General features: G+C 40.1%; 1 protein-coding gene across 1 annotated transcript in view; it reads left to right on the plus strand.

Moving 5' to 3' along the window:
- ZBTB20 (zinc finger and BTB domain containing 20) overlaps nt 1–14,751 on the plus strand; it is a 532,799-nt gene that overhangs the window by 170,016 nt on the left and 348,032 nt on the right. The gene's annotated exons all lie outside the window — the stretch shown is intronic.

Raw genomic sequence — 14,751 nt, forward strand, 5'->3', positions numbered from 1 at the left:
CAGATCATATTTACTGATAATCCAGTTTCCAGATTATGTTTACTGATCATGATTTTGCTGCTCATTAGTAACAAACAACAGAATATACTTTTTTAATCAAAAGTTGCCACTGGCTTCAACTTGTCCAACTGGCTTGAGCCCTGCCTATTGATCTGAGATCTCCAGCACTGGAACCTATGCATGAAGCCCCTTCCTGACCTCTCAAACTACTGTGTTACTAACATCAAGCACCTTCCTGTTGATCCTGAATTTTATGTTTCTCTTCTGCATGGTATCTGAGGAGAGAAAACTGAAGATGGGGCAGGTATAGGGGATAGTGAGGACTGAAAAGTTGATTGCTTTAATACTCTAGACCCAGGGTTGGATTTCACTTTGTTTAAATCCGAGAGAGGATACGTGAAACTCCATTCTATACATATTTTGGCCCTAAAACTGTTGGTGTTCTGTTTTGTATTTTTATTCCTTTATTCATTTGTTTTGTCTTGTTCTATATAGCTAATAAAGAGAAGTGCTTTTATCTCAAGTGCTTTTATCTCTGAATTTTTAAGCCTTGTTTTTACTTGAGCAGTTGTAAAACTAACAACTTTAGCTGTATGCAAACTGAAGTCTTTCAAAGAACTAGTAGTATTGTAGCTATCTGTATGTAATCCATACGGTCTCTTTTTCATCTCTGTCCCTTATTTGTCTGTGGTGAATTTGATTTTTGCAGGTTTATGAAAGCTTCAGGAAGTACCAGAGTAGGATGTGGGGTGGGATAGACTCTTAACTTCTAGCAGGATAGCCGACACTACTACAATAACTGTATATACATTTTGGTTTGATGGTTGCTGGCACTTTTTGGATGGTTCTTGCAATAAGTAATATACATTACACTCCTAGAGCTGTTTTGTATCTGTTCTTAAGCTTCTAATTTTTTTGAAGTATATGAAAAAAAATGCATGTCCATTTATGTGCATATGTCACAATGATGACACAATTTCCTACACATTATCTGGAAGCATATACGTTAAACCCCCATGGAATGTTCAAAAGAAGGCAGGCATGCCAGATTTTTTTTGGGAGGGGGGCTGCTTTTGTATTATTTGCACTGGATCAGGGCTGCCTCATTTTGTAAATGTGTAGAAATTCAAGAACATGTGTTTGTTTTCAAAACTTCCTTCAGGAGCCTGCAAGCTGCTTCCAATCTTCTTATTTAAATATCATCTCACTTTCTTTTTTTCTGATTTAGGAATATTTGTATAGATATCAAGATACCAATAAAGGATCACAACTAGTGTCACAATAGCAGTAATAGCAGTTGCTCCTATTCTCATGAATTATCATGTGAACATTGGCTGTCATCTTATTAATTGGCTAAAGTTCCCTCATTTCATATATGTAAGATGATAGTGGTGATGGTAGAAAGTGTCATCAGGTCACTGAAGTTGGCTTGTGGTGTCCTTTGATGCATAGGTAAATAATAACTTGAAGGCCCTCAGATGTTATGGATTAAGCCCCATCATCCCCTGCCAGCATCATGATGGCAGGGGATGATGGGAACTGTAGTCCATAACATCTGGAGGGCCGCGAGTTTGACACCTGTGCATAGAGTTTTCAAGGCAAGTGACGTTGGAGGTGGTTATATTCATTTACTATTCACCACTATCCCAAATTACAAAATGTGGCCTATTTCACCAAATCTGAAATCTGAGTGATAATATCCGGTAATAAAGGAAGAGTATAATCTTATTCATCCATACAGGCTTGCCTGGAGTTCCTCTTTTTCTTCTTCATCAATTCCTGTCAAGAAAAAGAAAGCAACAATAACTTTTATAGAACTCTGTCATGCTGAATGAACTTATGAAAACTGAAAGTAAATGATTAAAAATTGCATTGTTCAAAATTCTTTCCTGTCTAGAAAGGCTGTTGCCTAAAATGATGCATATTTGCAGTAAAACAGGAGTTGTTACAGCTGCATGGAACACTACACTGTGACGAATAATAAGTCCTTTAAAAGCACATCTAAAATACACCTATAGTCAGGAATCCATATTATTAGAAAAAAATAGATTTATATATGATGCTTGGAAAAACAAACAAAAAAAGGTCTCAGAAGTGTTACTTTCCCCTCATATCATCTTGTGAGACTTCTAAAATTCCATAGTTACTTCCCATTATATTCCTATTAACATTTTATGAGAAATTTTTTTGGCATGCATATAACCTTGTTTTGTAGACTGATGGTATGCTTCATACCCACTATGTTCTGGGTATGTTCTCAGATCAGTTTTATTTGAGGGGAGGGGGGATGCTTTTAGCTAGGTCCGAGTAAACTTGCATGCCACCCCTCCCTCCCCTTCCCTTGCATGCCACCCCTCCTCACCCTCCCTCTGCTAGGGAGGGTGGGTCATGTCCAGATGCTGGGCCCCTCCCCCTCCCTTGCATGCCACCCCTCACTCATTCCCCTCACTCCCTCCCTTTGCATGGCACCCCTCCCCCTCCCTCCACTAGGGTGGGTGGGCCATGTCCAGATGCCGGGCCCCCTTCCTTTCCCTCCCCTCCCTTGCATGCCATTCCTCACTCCTTCCCCTCACTCCCTTCCCTTCCTTTTAATGGCACCCCCTCCCTCTGCTAGGGTGGGTGGGCCATGTTCAGATGTCGGGCCCCTCCCCTTCCTTTCCCTTTTGTTGGCCAGTTTGGTAATCTTCCATTAGAGCACCATACCTTAAGAACATAAGAATATAAGAAAGAGCCTGCTGGATCAGACCAGAGTCCATCTAGTCCAGCACTCTGCTACTTGCAGTGGCCCACCAGATGCCTTTGGGAGCTCACATGCAGGATGTGAAAGCAACGGCCTTCTGCTGCTGCTGCTCCCGAGCACCTTCCCCACCAGGACTGATGTTACTATCCCCAACAGTCAGTTGACTTGTTCATTGTAACAGCATTGTTAAAGGTAAATGTGACCAATATGCTGTACGTTGAGTGGGTAAGAGAAGGGAATTAATCTGCAGGAAAAAAGGAAGTATAGCTATCATTGTGATTGCAGTTGTTACTTTTCCTTTGGTGCCTGCACCGTTGAGGGAGGAATAGTAGTTTAAATGCCCTTGCAGATGCCACAATAATCATGCCACCAGTAGGTCCAATCATGAGTCCTACTTTTATTGGCAAAAGCTTCAGTCCTGTTGACAAGCACCTCCCAATTGTTGCTCTCCATCAGGGATGCAAAATAAGAGCGGGGAGAGGGTTTGTTTTAACTCAGGGATAATATTTCATTCAATGTCACATGATAAAGAGATTCAGTCAGTCTATAGAAAGTGGCTGAAATCCAAATCCGTATCGTAATCATGTGTGAAATGGTGAGAAGTGGCTCTCACACCTCAGCTATTTAGTGGTATGTTAGGTACTACGTGAATCCAGTCTGCAAAACTTCCATTAGGTTCGCAGCTGTCAGCCTGCTGGTTCAGTAGCCGAGCAGCTTGTCCAGTGGTTCAGGGAGCTTTTTTTCAAAGTGCTGTCACTTTAAGACAAACATTTTTAGCACATTGCCTTTCTAAAGTATGCTAGTATAAACACTGCACTGGAACATTTCATTAGCATTTGGAGAACAATAAAGAAACAGAGAGTTTAATAGGCTAATATGTTTTAGTGGCCTTAGTTTCTACTTAACACAGTGGGATTTTCTACAGCACACAGAGGTAGGAAACTGTTCTGTATACATTTGCTGTGTGGGACTTCCTCCTTCTGGACGGCATGTGGTTTAGAGCGAAGAAAAATAACTTTTCTCCTGCAGCTCGCCAATGAAAGAAGCATTTCAAAATACAGTATTTTGAGAATGAGATCTAAATTTGTCCCTGGGAGGGTCAGGGGCCAAGTGGCACTGGTGTATTTTGCAAAGAACTATTCCTGTTATCAAAGACAAGAGGTAAGAAAGTTAAGTTCAAAATCTTCCAATGCATGTGATTTAGCCTAGGTGGCCCACTAGGGCAGTCTGTCAATATTTAAATATATAAAGGTCTAAGTCCAGAGCTGTACACTTGTGAATGCCAATCGCTGTGGAGAAGCAGGAGCTGACTTCGTGCTTTTACATGTTTGGTCGAGGCTCTGGGCTGGAAACAGACTTCTGGACTAGACTTCCTGGAAACAGACTTCTGGACTAGATCGACTCTTTGTCTCATCCAGCAGAAATATCAGGAAATATAATGTAGTACATAGTGAGGTAACAAGCAGAAAAAAATGGAACGCAATAAAGTTTCTATGTATTCTGGAATAGGGTGCTGAAATCAGGCAGACATCATGGATTTAGAAAAGGGGTCTGCAACCTGCGGCTCTCCAGATGTTCATGGACTACAAATCCTATTAGCCCCTGCCAGCATGAACATCTGGAGAGCCGCAGGGTGCAGACCCCTGATTTAGAACAAGATTCACCCTTGTTGCTTGGATGTACTTGAATGAGAGTGACACAACGCTCCTTAACATAATATGGGGGAAGTAAGAAACAGAGAGGGATGGAAGTGTTTGGTTAGGACACCATCCATGAACTATCTCCAGTAGATTCCACTTTTAGTATCTTCCAAGAAGCTCTCTTCCTTCGTGTGATTTATTTTCCTATTTGTAAAATGGTGATTTTTCTTTCCAACAAAAGCAATCCATCAGATATATATAAACATGTTTGCACTGCAGAAACTTCATGAAGCACAGGGAGCTTTTCTGCTTTCAAGAAAAATGGATGGAGCTTGTAACTGTACAATCCCAATACAGTACAGTTAATTTAAGTGGGCTTAGAATGGAGTAGCTCTGCACATGGCTGCACTGTTAAACTATCAGTTTTTAAAAGTGTATTCAATAATATTACTTTGCTAGAATCGAAATGTATGGTGTTGCTACCAATCAAAAAACATTTCTAATATATATATATATATATATATATAGTTTAAGAATGTTGTTGTTAAATCATGGAGGTTTTGTAAGTTTTTGAACTGTAGAACCACGACTTCCGTGTCACATTGAATAGTCTCATGCGGGTTATATAAATACTAGATCATGTACTGTTGGGTTATATCTGCATAATGTTCCTAAACATATGTTAAATATGTGGGCCACAGTCCAAGAAAACCAGCATGCCTAACTCGATGTTTTCAGTGAGGCACCACATGGGAAACTCAGGAGTTTCAACAGCAATATTTCATGTGGATTTAAAACTCTCTGTGTTTCTGTCGCCTTCTTAGGCTTAGCAGTTACTCTGTCATCCGTTACGCTAGACTACATAAGTAAAACCCAGGACATCTTTCATTGCTTAGTAAAGCTATAATAAGACTATTAAATTAAGGGTTTGTTGATTGTTTTGTTAATTCCAGAAGAATGTTTTTATTTCATTATTTATGACTTTGGTGGAGGTCCATTCAACTGATTCTTTGTGTTTCCAAGTCATCCTTATGCCACATTATCTAGTTCTTTTGAGATTGTGGGGACTTTCAAAAGCAGTTAGTGGTATGGTTTAGGGATGTCAAACTGTGGCCCTCCAGATGTTCATGAACTACTATTCCCATCAGTCCTTGCCAGCATGGCCAATGCCCATACTGGAAGGGACGGCTGGGAATTGTAGTCCATGAACCTCTGGAGGGCCAGAATTTGACACCTGTGGTAGAGGCTGCTTTCAAGGGAATTCCCCCCCCCCCAATCTTTGGAATATGGGCATTGTATGAACAAACATTAGCAAAATTATCCTAAGTATCTTTAGTAAGAAATTAAGTATTACTTATTATATGCATTACTTAATATTAGCAATGTAAAAATTTACACTAACTATAGGTAAAATCTCCCAAACTCCAGCTATTGAACTAAACGTAGCAGCTCAAGCTGTATTCCTATCCGCTTTAAAATTTTATTTTTTATTATATTTTATTTGGCTTCATCCCGCCTTATCCCCACAAGGCTCAGGACGGATCACAGCACAATTTATAATACAATCATAAAACCGTTAAAATCCAAAAATTACCAATACAACTTTTAAACAATACATTGAAATAATTATTAAACAGATGGTCATAAATAATCCTCTTCCACTGCCTCTTACCCCCTCCCCCCCCCCCACCCCGAGACCAAGAAGATGTTGCTTCACTCCATCCAGCTGGCTAGGTAGAAAAGGCCTGGTGGAACAGCCATGTCTTGTAGGCCCTGTGGAATTGGAACAACTCTCGCAGGGCCCTGAGGTCACTTGGTAGCTTGTTCCACCAGGCTGGAGTCAGGGCCATGAAATCCCTGGCTCTTGTCAAAGGCAGACGAATGTCCCTTGGGACGAGCGGAGGGGCCTTAGAAGGCAATATGGGGAAATGTGGTCTTGAAGATATGTAGGTCCAACACCGCTCAAGGCCTTGAGGGTCAACACCAATACTTTTAAAATGACCCAGAACTCGACTGGCATCCAGTGCAGCTCTTTAAGGACTGTTGTAATATGGTCATGGCTGGCGGCCCAAGTAAGCAGCCTAGCAGCTGCTTTCTGAACAAATTTAAGTTTCTTGATCAGAGACAAAGGTAGTGCACCCACACAGCATGCACCTACACAATATCTTATTTTTCTTGAGTCCAATTCTAAATTTGAACTGTATCCAAACTTCTCCCTCCAAAGTTCTGACCCCCTCCCAAGACAATTTCTTCCTACTCATAAGCTTCTTCCTTTTATTCCAACTTGCCTTATAGTTGTGGGGCAGCTGAAGTAAGAAGCAGTCATTCGAGGCATCTGTGTAAGGTCTGCTTTTCTTCTTCTCTCCTGGGTGTCTAAGCCAGATAAGTGAGAAGATAAGGTGGGTTCAGTGCCAGAAACTGATATTATGGGTGAGCTTTTCATTGCAGCCCGAGTGAAAGATATGAGCCCCTATAAAGAAAATCCCATAACCACAAGCACACCTTCATTGTGCTAAAAAGTATTGGCCATAGCCTTTTATTAAAAACACATTAACAACACATTGACTCAAGGAAACAGAAGCACAAGGCGCAGCATGGAGGGGTCTGATCTGTGTGCTGGGCAGCTTAATTGCTGTCCCCCCGCAACTAAAATTTTCCTCAAGCCCGACTTTGCAGTATGGAAATGCACCACACACTGGAGCAGCAATGGGAAGACCACCTGGGCGGTTGTCACTGCCTGAAGATTCCCTTTTGCTGCTAGGGGCGCAAGCCATGGAGGCCAATGTCTGGGCAACTCCCAGCATTGGCTTGCTCCACCCCAAACCTCTTAAGGAGTTTCCAACAAAAGCGAGTATTTAACCCGCTTACCCACTTATAGATCAGTCCCCCATGCGCAACCCGCAAAGGCTATGACAAAGAAAACAATATAAAAACATGGTATATAAATAAAAAGGGAGAGGAGGGTGGGGAAACGTCTGTGGCTGCTGCGAGAGAGAAGGGGCAGCAGCCAGGCCGAGCCTTTTATAGGCTCCGGCTGGCTCCTCCATGCTGACGTCAGGGGATCCCCTGATGTCAGCACCATGAGCCCACTGCGCGTGCACATAGCGTCTGTCTGGTCTCGCAGGACTGGCGCCCAGCCGCGAGACCAGGAAGGGAAAGATGGGAGGATTGCCGCTCCCCTTTTCCCAGACTGCAATGGCAGCTGCGGTGAATCCCAGCTGCATATCTAACAAGGCTGGATGAGGTGAGATTCAGGGGGTTCTGAAGGTTCTGTTGTTAAAATTTCCTTTTTCACTTTTTTAATACTTAAAATATTTTTATTAAGTATTAATATTTTTAATACTTAAAATAAAAAAGTGATATGAAAAATATAAAAAAAATACTTTTAAACAGTCATTATTTGAATCCCACCACCATCGGCACCTGTTGTTAAAATGTTTGAATCCCACCACTTGCTGGATTGAGTTTCAATACAGGGAAAATGGAGGAATTTGGAATGAACTTTCACCTTTGTTTATTTGACATTCAAAATGAATGTAAAAATAAAGCGATAACTTGCGGGGCGGGGTTGTTGCATGAGTGGTTTTCATTGCATATGGATAGATAAAGGAAACTGTACCATCTTAAAGCCTGGTGTCCTAGATAAGAGCCTAATTCACCTGTGTAATTGGGCTAGCCTTCATTGTAAACCCAACTTGAAAGTCATTCGGGGCTTGGCCTCAGTTTATTGAAAACTCAGGTGGAATTCAAAACTCAGGTGGAATTATGATACTGTTGTTAATGAAAGCCTCTTGAAGGTTTGGAAAATTCCTGGTGATTTCAGAATGGAAGGTAGGGTTTAGGAGAGAAGGAACTTCATTGGGGACAATGTCACACCATCCTCTCTCCAAAGCTGCCATTTAATCCAGGAAAATTTATCTCTGTAGTCTGAAGATAAGTCGTAATTCCAGGAGATCTCCAAACAGAAGGTTGGCAACCCTGCTCTTTTTAGACTCTGTTGCCATCGCTAACTCAACAAAATTTGCAGTACAGAAATGATTTATATCTGTCTACTCATGGAAGTCATGCGCAAGTATGTTAATCCATTCCCAAGGTTCTTGGTTTATTTATGACATAACTTTAAAATAAAAAATAATAAAATAAGTTCCTCACAAATTCGCACTCATTTATAAATATTTTGTTTTGTAATTCTCCATATGCAACATGCGTGTATATCCTGTTTATCATTACTTTTTGCAGTGTGTCATTGCAGAGTTCACAGGAAAACCAAATCAAGAGTTAACACCAAACCTTTCTGTGTGACTTCTTTACTGTCCCCACAAGGGACCCTTTTTGCACTTAGCAGTCTTAGCAGGTTCATTCTTTGGACAAATCAATGTAGAGTTATTGTTGTTGTTGTTGTTTTGCCTATGCTAAGTTTCTTGGCTGTTTCTAGATGCACAATCGTAATGGCAAATAAATTGGGTGATCAAAGGATCCCTCTGGCAACAATTTTAATTATTGTGTTGGGGAGAGTGGGTGCTGTAATAACATACATTTATCTGATTTGTTGATTAAGTTTGTCCAAGTAGGCATGTGCCAAAAGAGGGTCAGAACTGGGCACTTGAATATAAAATGTATTATGTGAACTGACAGTTCATTAGGGTTATTTTTGAGATCGTAACACTTTCCTTTATGAGCAGATCATCAGTTAAGTCTGTATCATCATGTTCTCTTTTGCTTGGCACACGTGCCTTGCTGTTTGCCTAGTGAAAGCTTAAAAAGCAGTTATCCTCATGTTGAATGCAGCTGCTGCTCACAGTGGGATGGGCCCTACTCCTGTCCGCACACTACGTCGAGCAAAGTTTCTTGGAGAAAGGATCACTTAGGTTGGAGAAATGCTCCTTAACCTGGAAGAAGGCTCCTTGGAGGAAGGTTGAAGTCATCCTGGTATCGCTAATGAGTAAATGAACACAAGAGACACTCAGATTGATGAAAACTAGCATTTCAAACAGGGTAGGTTTAAATGATTGAGTTGATTATGAAGTTCTCAGCATCTGTGGTCTGACCCTCCCCCCCCCCCCCCAATTCTTTGTATTTGCCTTCCAGCCTAAATATGAATGACAGGTCATACCTGGTTGTGTATTGTTGGTTTGCTAGCAAACACAAGCAATGTGTGCAACTTTGGAAGCAAGGTGGCATGTGAACTGGCCAGCTATGGTCTAGCAGCCAATTATGGTTTGTGCTGAATGGATTAAAATAAGTAAGGGGGGGGGGGGGGTTGCACAAGTTCATGGTTTTTTTATTAAGTGCCTGACTATGACTGATAATTGCACATGAAACTTCTCATCAGTATATTAGTTTTCTCTGGGTCAATGGCTTGGTTTTGGCAACAGCAGCTCATCAGTTTTCACTAGTGAAAAAAATGAAGTTCTTCTCTTATATGTTTAGTATTAATGATCTATGAACTTTTCTGTGATTTCTAATTAGATATTTTCCTGGGTTTTCACCTAGCACAATTAATTTCCTTCCTGTCGACAATTTGTGTGTACACTATTTTATTATTATCTAGACTGTATTTTTCTGTTCCTTTCCTGTGTTGGGGGCTGTCAAAAGCCTTACTAAAATCCATACAATTTATATTCAGCACATTTCCTTTATCCACCCAGTTTCTGACTTCAGTGCAACCCCGAGCACACCAGAGCATTTATTTATGTCTCGCTGTTAAATCAGAGCAAATGTGAAGGTGCTGCTGCTGTGGTTTTTATGATGGAGTCTGCTTATTAACTGGTATTGTTGTATATATTGGAAGTAAGTTAAGTCCTGGGAGACAATATTGTTCAGTACAAGCAGTGAACTTTTGAAGACCATGACGCTATGGATCTTGAAAATGAAATTGGAGAGCTTTATATGTTGTGGTGATGTGAAAATGTATATGTGTGTGTGTGTGTGTGTGTTTATACATGCACGCACACACACAAACATATATATGAGTATATATATGCAAAACTGGCAAGCTGTATTCAAGAATCTCAGAACGCCAGCCTCAGATCTGCCATAGCAAAGAAATCATATATTTAGCAAAAGAAATTATTTGGGCAAGGCCTCTCAAAAGCTGCATGCTGTCAACTGTTCCTGTTCTTTGGGAACATAAACAGGATCTAGGGACAGCTTGTGCAAGAAAACAGTTGGAATTCAGAATATCATAGTTTTTCTGCAGCCAGCTTAATTATCATCATCACCCTGTGCAGAAGAAGAGTGTCAAGAGGTATTGTGAAGAATGTGCAGTCCTTCTTTAGCAGCAGTCTTAAAATTATTTCCATTCCCAATCTGGGTCTTAAGAACATCAGAATTGTGCTTCGGTGATTGGAACTCTGAAGGACATCTTGCCAAAAATCTTATTGCGAAAGATTTTTTATTATGTTTGTTAATCTGCATGTCTTAATGGCCTCACTTGTGAAAAGTGCCATTGCATGCATGCATGCGTGTGTGTGAGTGTATGTATATATAGCTTGCATTCACTTCTGAAACACTATCTGATAGTAGTAATACTCTGCTTATTTCATTGCTTCTCATACTGTTTATGAATGCTTGCAAAAGAACAATGTATCCGCTTGGGTTTGAAACAAAACCCCTTCAAAAATCACTTCAAAATCAAATGAACCAAGAATGGAATGAGTTCACAGACTGAATTTCCCCCCTTTTCTTCATTTCCCTTGAATCGTCATGTATCACTTGAAAAGTTTTAACAGGATGCAGCAGTTCATCTCAAAGAAAAATTTGCATAACTCACTCCCTTCTCCTCTTATATGAGAACTTCTGCAAATGAAAGAGTAGCTCAGTCAAGAGAGGGATGTATTTTGATTTCCCCTGTCCTACTGCTGCCCTTTATAGCCGCTCCATTTCTTAGGGTCCTTTAACTTTCAACAGCATCTTTTAGGGAGTAAGAAGACTATGGGAGGAAGGGGAAAATATCAATTTTGTAAAGTCATTCTATCTGCATTATGGATTCAACCAATTATTTTTTATTTTATAACTACACTTAGAAACTCTTTCTGCTTTTCATTGGATTCCACAAATTGGTTTTAATTAAAACATTTTGTTAAAATGATTCGATGCTCTCAGTTTATTTTGACTTTCTATGTGGCTGTTTGCATTGTTGCCAGTATAGTTTCCATTGCTTGCTCTTGCTCTTACTTGCACTGGGACCCTAAAAATCAGCTGAACCAAGATGGAAATGTGTTTAATCATATTATTGACATGTCCAGAATTCTGGAAAACATTTGTTACAGCGGGCAGGATCCAAAGGACCACACAACTAGTTCCAAGTGCCCAAGGGAACTCTGAGCTTGTGTTTCGAAACAGCTGCTCTATGTGCCACAAGGTGAAAAGAATCAGCATTTAAAAAGCAATTCACTGTGTGGCACAAGGGTCTGCTATTTAAAGAGAAAAAGTAAAAAACAAAAAAAGCCTACCCAAATCTTTGATTAGCTTTTGGGATTCAATCTCAGCTAAGCAATAAGTAAGGAATGTTCATGAAGCAAATCCTGCTCTGAACATTTAGAATGAAACCAATAGTGAAACTGACAAGACTGTTTCAAAAGTTTATAATTGGCCAGCATAGGATACCTGAGTGGCACTAAAAAAGAAAGCAGAGATTTTTGGTTTCAAGAGTTTCTAATAACTCTGAACAAAATTCTAGAAGTTCCCGAGTGTTTTTTGATAGAACACCATTTTCTGTTTATTTGAAAACTGTGGGCAATTTTCCCAGTCTTCTATAGGAATAATTCTGATTTGCAGTTTGTGATTAAAATATGTGGCAGTGACCAAATAAGAAGGGTTATGTATTACCATGTGATGTTTGCTATTGATAAATTTTAAACATTTGTTGAAAATTTGCTTCTGTGTGATGTTTTTGATGTGATGTTTCAATATGCACTATCAAGAATAAATTTTATTCTTCTGCAGTTGTTGATTACACATACATTTATAGAATTCTATAACTAGGTAGAATGATTATAGATCATGAATTTTATAATTCATTTGGTTGTGTCTTGATTTATCATTTTACATCATTTGTACCTCCACCTTTCTACCCTAATAAGGACCACCAAGGCAGCTATCAAATTAAAAACTTCCATAATAAAATGACATCTTAAATATAACAAAACACATAATGAAATCAAACAAAAACATATTATATATGAATAAGCAAAGCAGATGGTCACAGTGTTTTCCTGAGCTTCTCTACTAGTGCCTTTGGATGTTAAATTATCACTTTTAATTCATAATTGGTAAAGGAATTGAATGAGTGGGCGACTCACTCCTAACCAATCGGTACGCCAGACTCACTTCCAGCTATGGAGTTGAGACCAACATGGAGATTGGTGGCAGTGCCGGGCACAGTGGGCCAGTGGCACATGGCCACCTGCTGCCTTGCTTACCCCGGAACCAATCTCTCAACCTCCAGTCACCCTCTCCCACTTTCAAAGACAAGCCAGGTCTGCAGGCCAGTGGCGAATGCCTGCCTGCTGGCCCACCGAGTCCGCTATTAGCCTCCCCATTCTCTCACTCGCCCTCTCCCACCCTCCAAAGATAAGCCAAGCCAGTGGGGTAGCAACACATGTCTGCTGATTATCCTGTTGATAATCTCCCCATCCTCCCATCCCCCCCCCACTCACACCCCAGAGACAAGCCAGGCAAGTCCAGTTCCTCGCTCGTTCTCACTCCCTCCCCCACTTTGTCTAGGTCCACTGTATTCCTTACCATGCAGCAGACTTTACTCCTAGCATATAACATGTTGTTTGTGGGGGGGGGGGAGACTGCACTGGCTAGGAGGGCAAAAAAAGAACCTTTGGGTATATAAAGTCCCTGCCCGCATTCACCCCCTTCTTGCCCTCTCTAGGCCCACTATATTCCTTACTGTGATAGAAATTTCAGTTGAGACTACAGTTGAGAAATATATGAGTAACAGGATGGGAAATAAGAAACAGTCTGTTGAAATGCTGTGAGTACAATTTTGCAAGAATCATTACACGCATTTGCTTATGTATATGAAAGGTCAATATTGTAAGTGCTGACCTAGTGGTGTTTGACAAACATGTTTACCCCAACTAGCTATTATTTTGCTGATTATGCTCACTTGACATAAATATATATATATAGTTACTTGAGTGACCAATTGGTATGCTGAATGTACTCTTTTAACATTTATAATAAGAATGTGCTGATTTGCAGGAATGGTAGACTGTGAGCCTTCTTGGTCAACTAGGATTGGTCAGGAGGACAGGTCAAAGATGCCTTAAATTGAGGTGTGCTGCGACACAGACCTTCAGAGATTGCGCTCTAGGTGCCATCTCTCCATGACTGCAGACATGCTAAATAAACCTAACTTGCTACTAGCTGCTTTGTGTTGGACTCTGTGATTGGTAAGAGATTCCATAACAGGCTTGTGGCTTTACTGCTAGTATGTAACGTAATATGTGTGTGTAGAGAAAGAGAGAGATTGCATTGGCTGCTGGTATAAGTTGAGCCTCAACTGAAAATCAAGACTGGGGGCAGGGGGCAGAGAGCCTGTGGATATTTAAAGTCAGGATGTAATCCAACTTTAGACCTCATCCTGTATGGCTATTGTAGTCAATGGAACTATGCATGTGACTGCGTGTAACATTTCGGCTTTAAAATTTTGTGTTTGCTTTTTTGTGGTATTGCTCCTACCTGATTTTTATGCACCATCTGAAACCTTATTGAGGAAATTTGTCATTTGGTTCTTAACAGGTATATGCCCCATGCCAGCTCTTCACATGTTCACACAGTCATGTGATCTCATGACCCATTCCCCAGAAATACCAACAGGCCAACCATCATATTCCTGCAAAGCTGTCAGTTTGTGAATGCCTACTGTTGCTCAAATAGAAGGCAACTTTTATTAATAACAAATGAAAGCATAGTTGTGGATCATATTCTTGTTGATAATGATCAAAATCCAGTTAACATGTAGTATATTTTGGAATTTATTTTAGATTTTTAATAATTTTTCCCTTTTTTGTTTATATTTTCATGTATTTGATATGAGTGTGTATATTTAAAGAGTGTGTGTGTATATTTTAACTATCCTCACAATATTTTGTTTTTAAAGAAAATATTTATAGCACAATAACCCCTGGAATTTTAACAGTACTCTGGTTGTATGTATTTTATATATTTAACTTGGTATCCTTCCCTGCGGTACAAACTAAACAGCCTTAAACAGAGGTTACTTTTTCTTTTTCTCTCTTATAGATCTGTTCTGTAATTTTGCATGATAAAAGGTCGTTTTCAACCAGTTCTGAACAAAATTGTAGGTTATCACACCTTACTTACAACAGGTTGAAAGTAAAATGATTCTGTAAA

This window comes from Sphaerodactylus townsendi, linkage group LG04 (assembly GCF_021028975.2).
Source record: "Sphaerodactylus townsendi isolate TG3544 linkage group LG04, MPM_Stown_v2.3, whole genome shotgun sequence".
In the NCBI taxonomy this organism is placed as follows: Eukaryota; Metazoa; Chordata; class Lepidosauria; order Squamata; family Sphaerodactylidae; genus Sphaerodactylus; species Sphaerodactylus townsendi.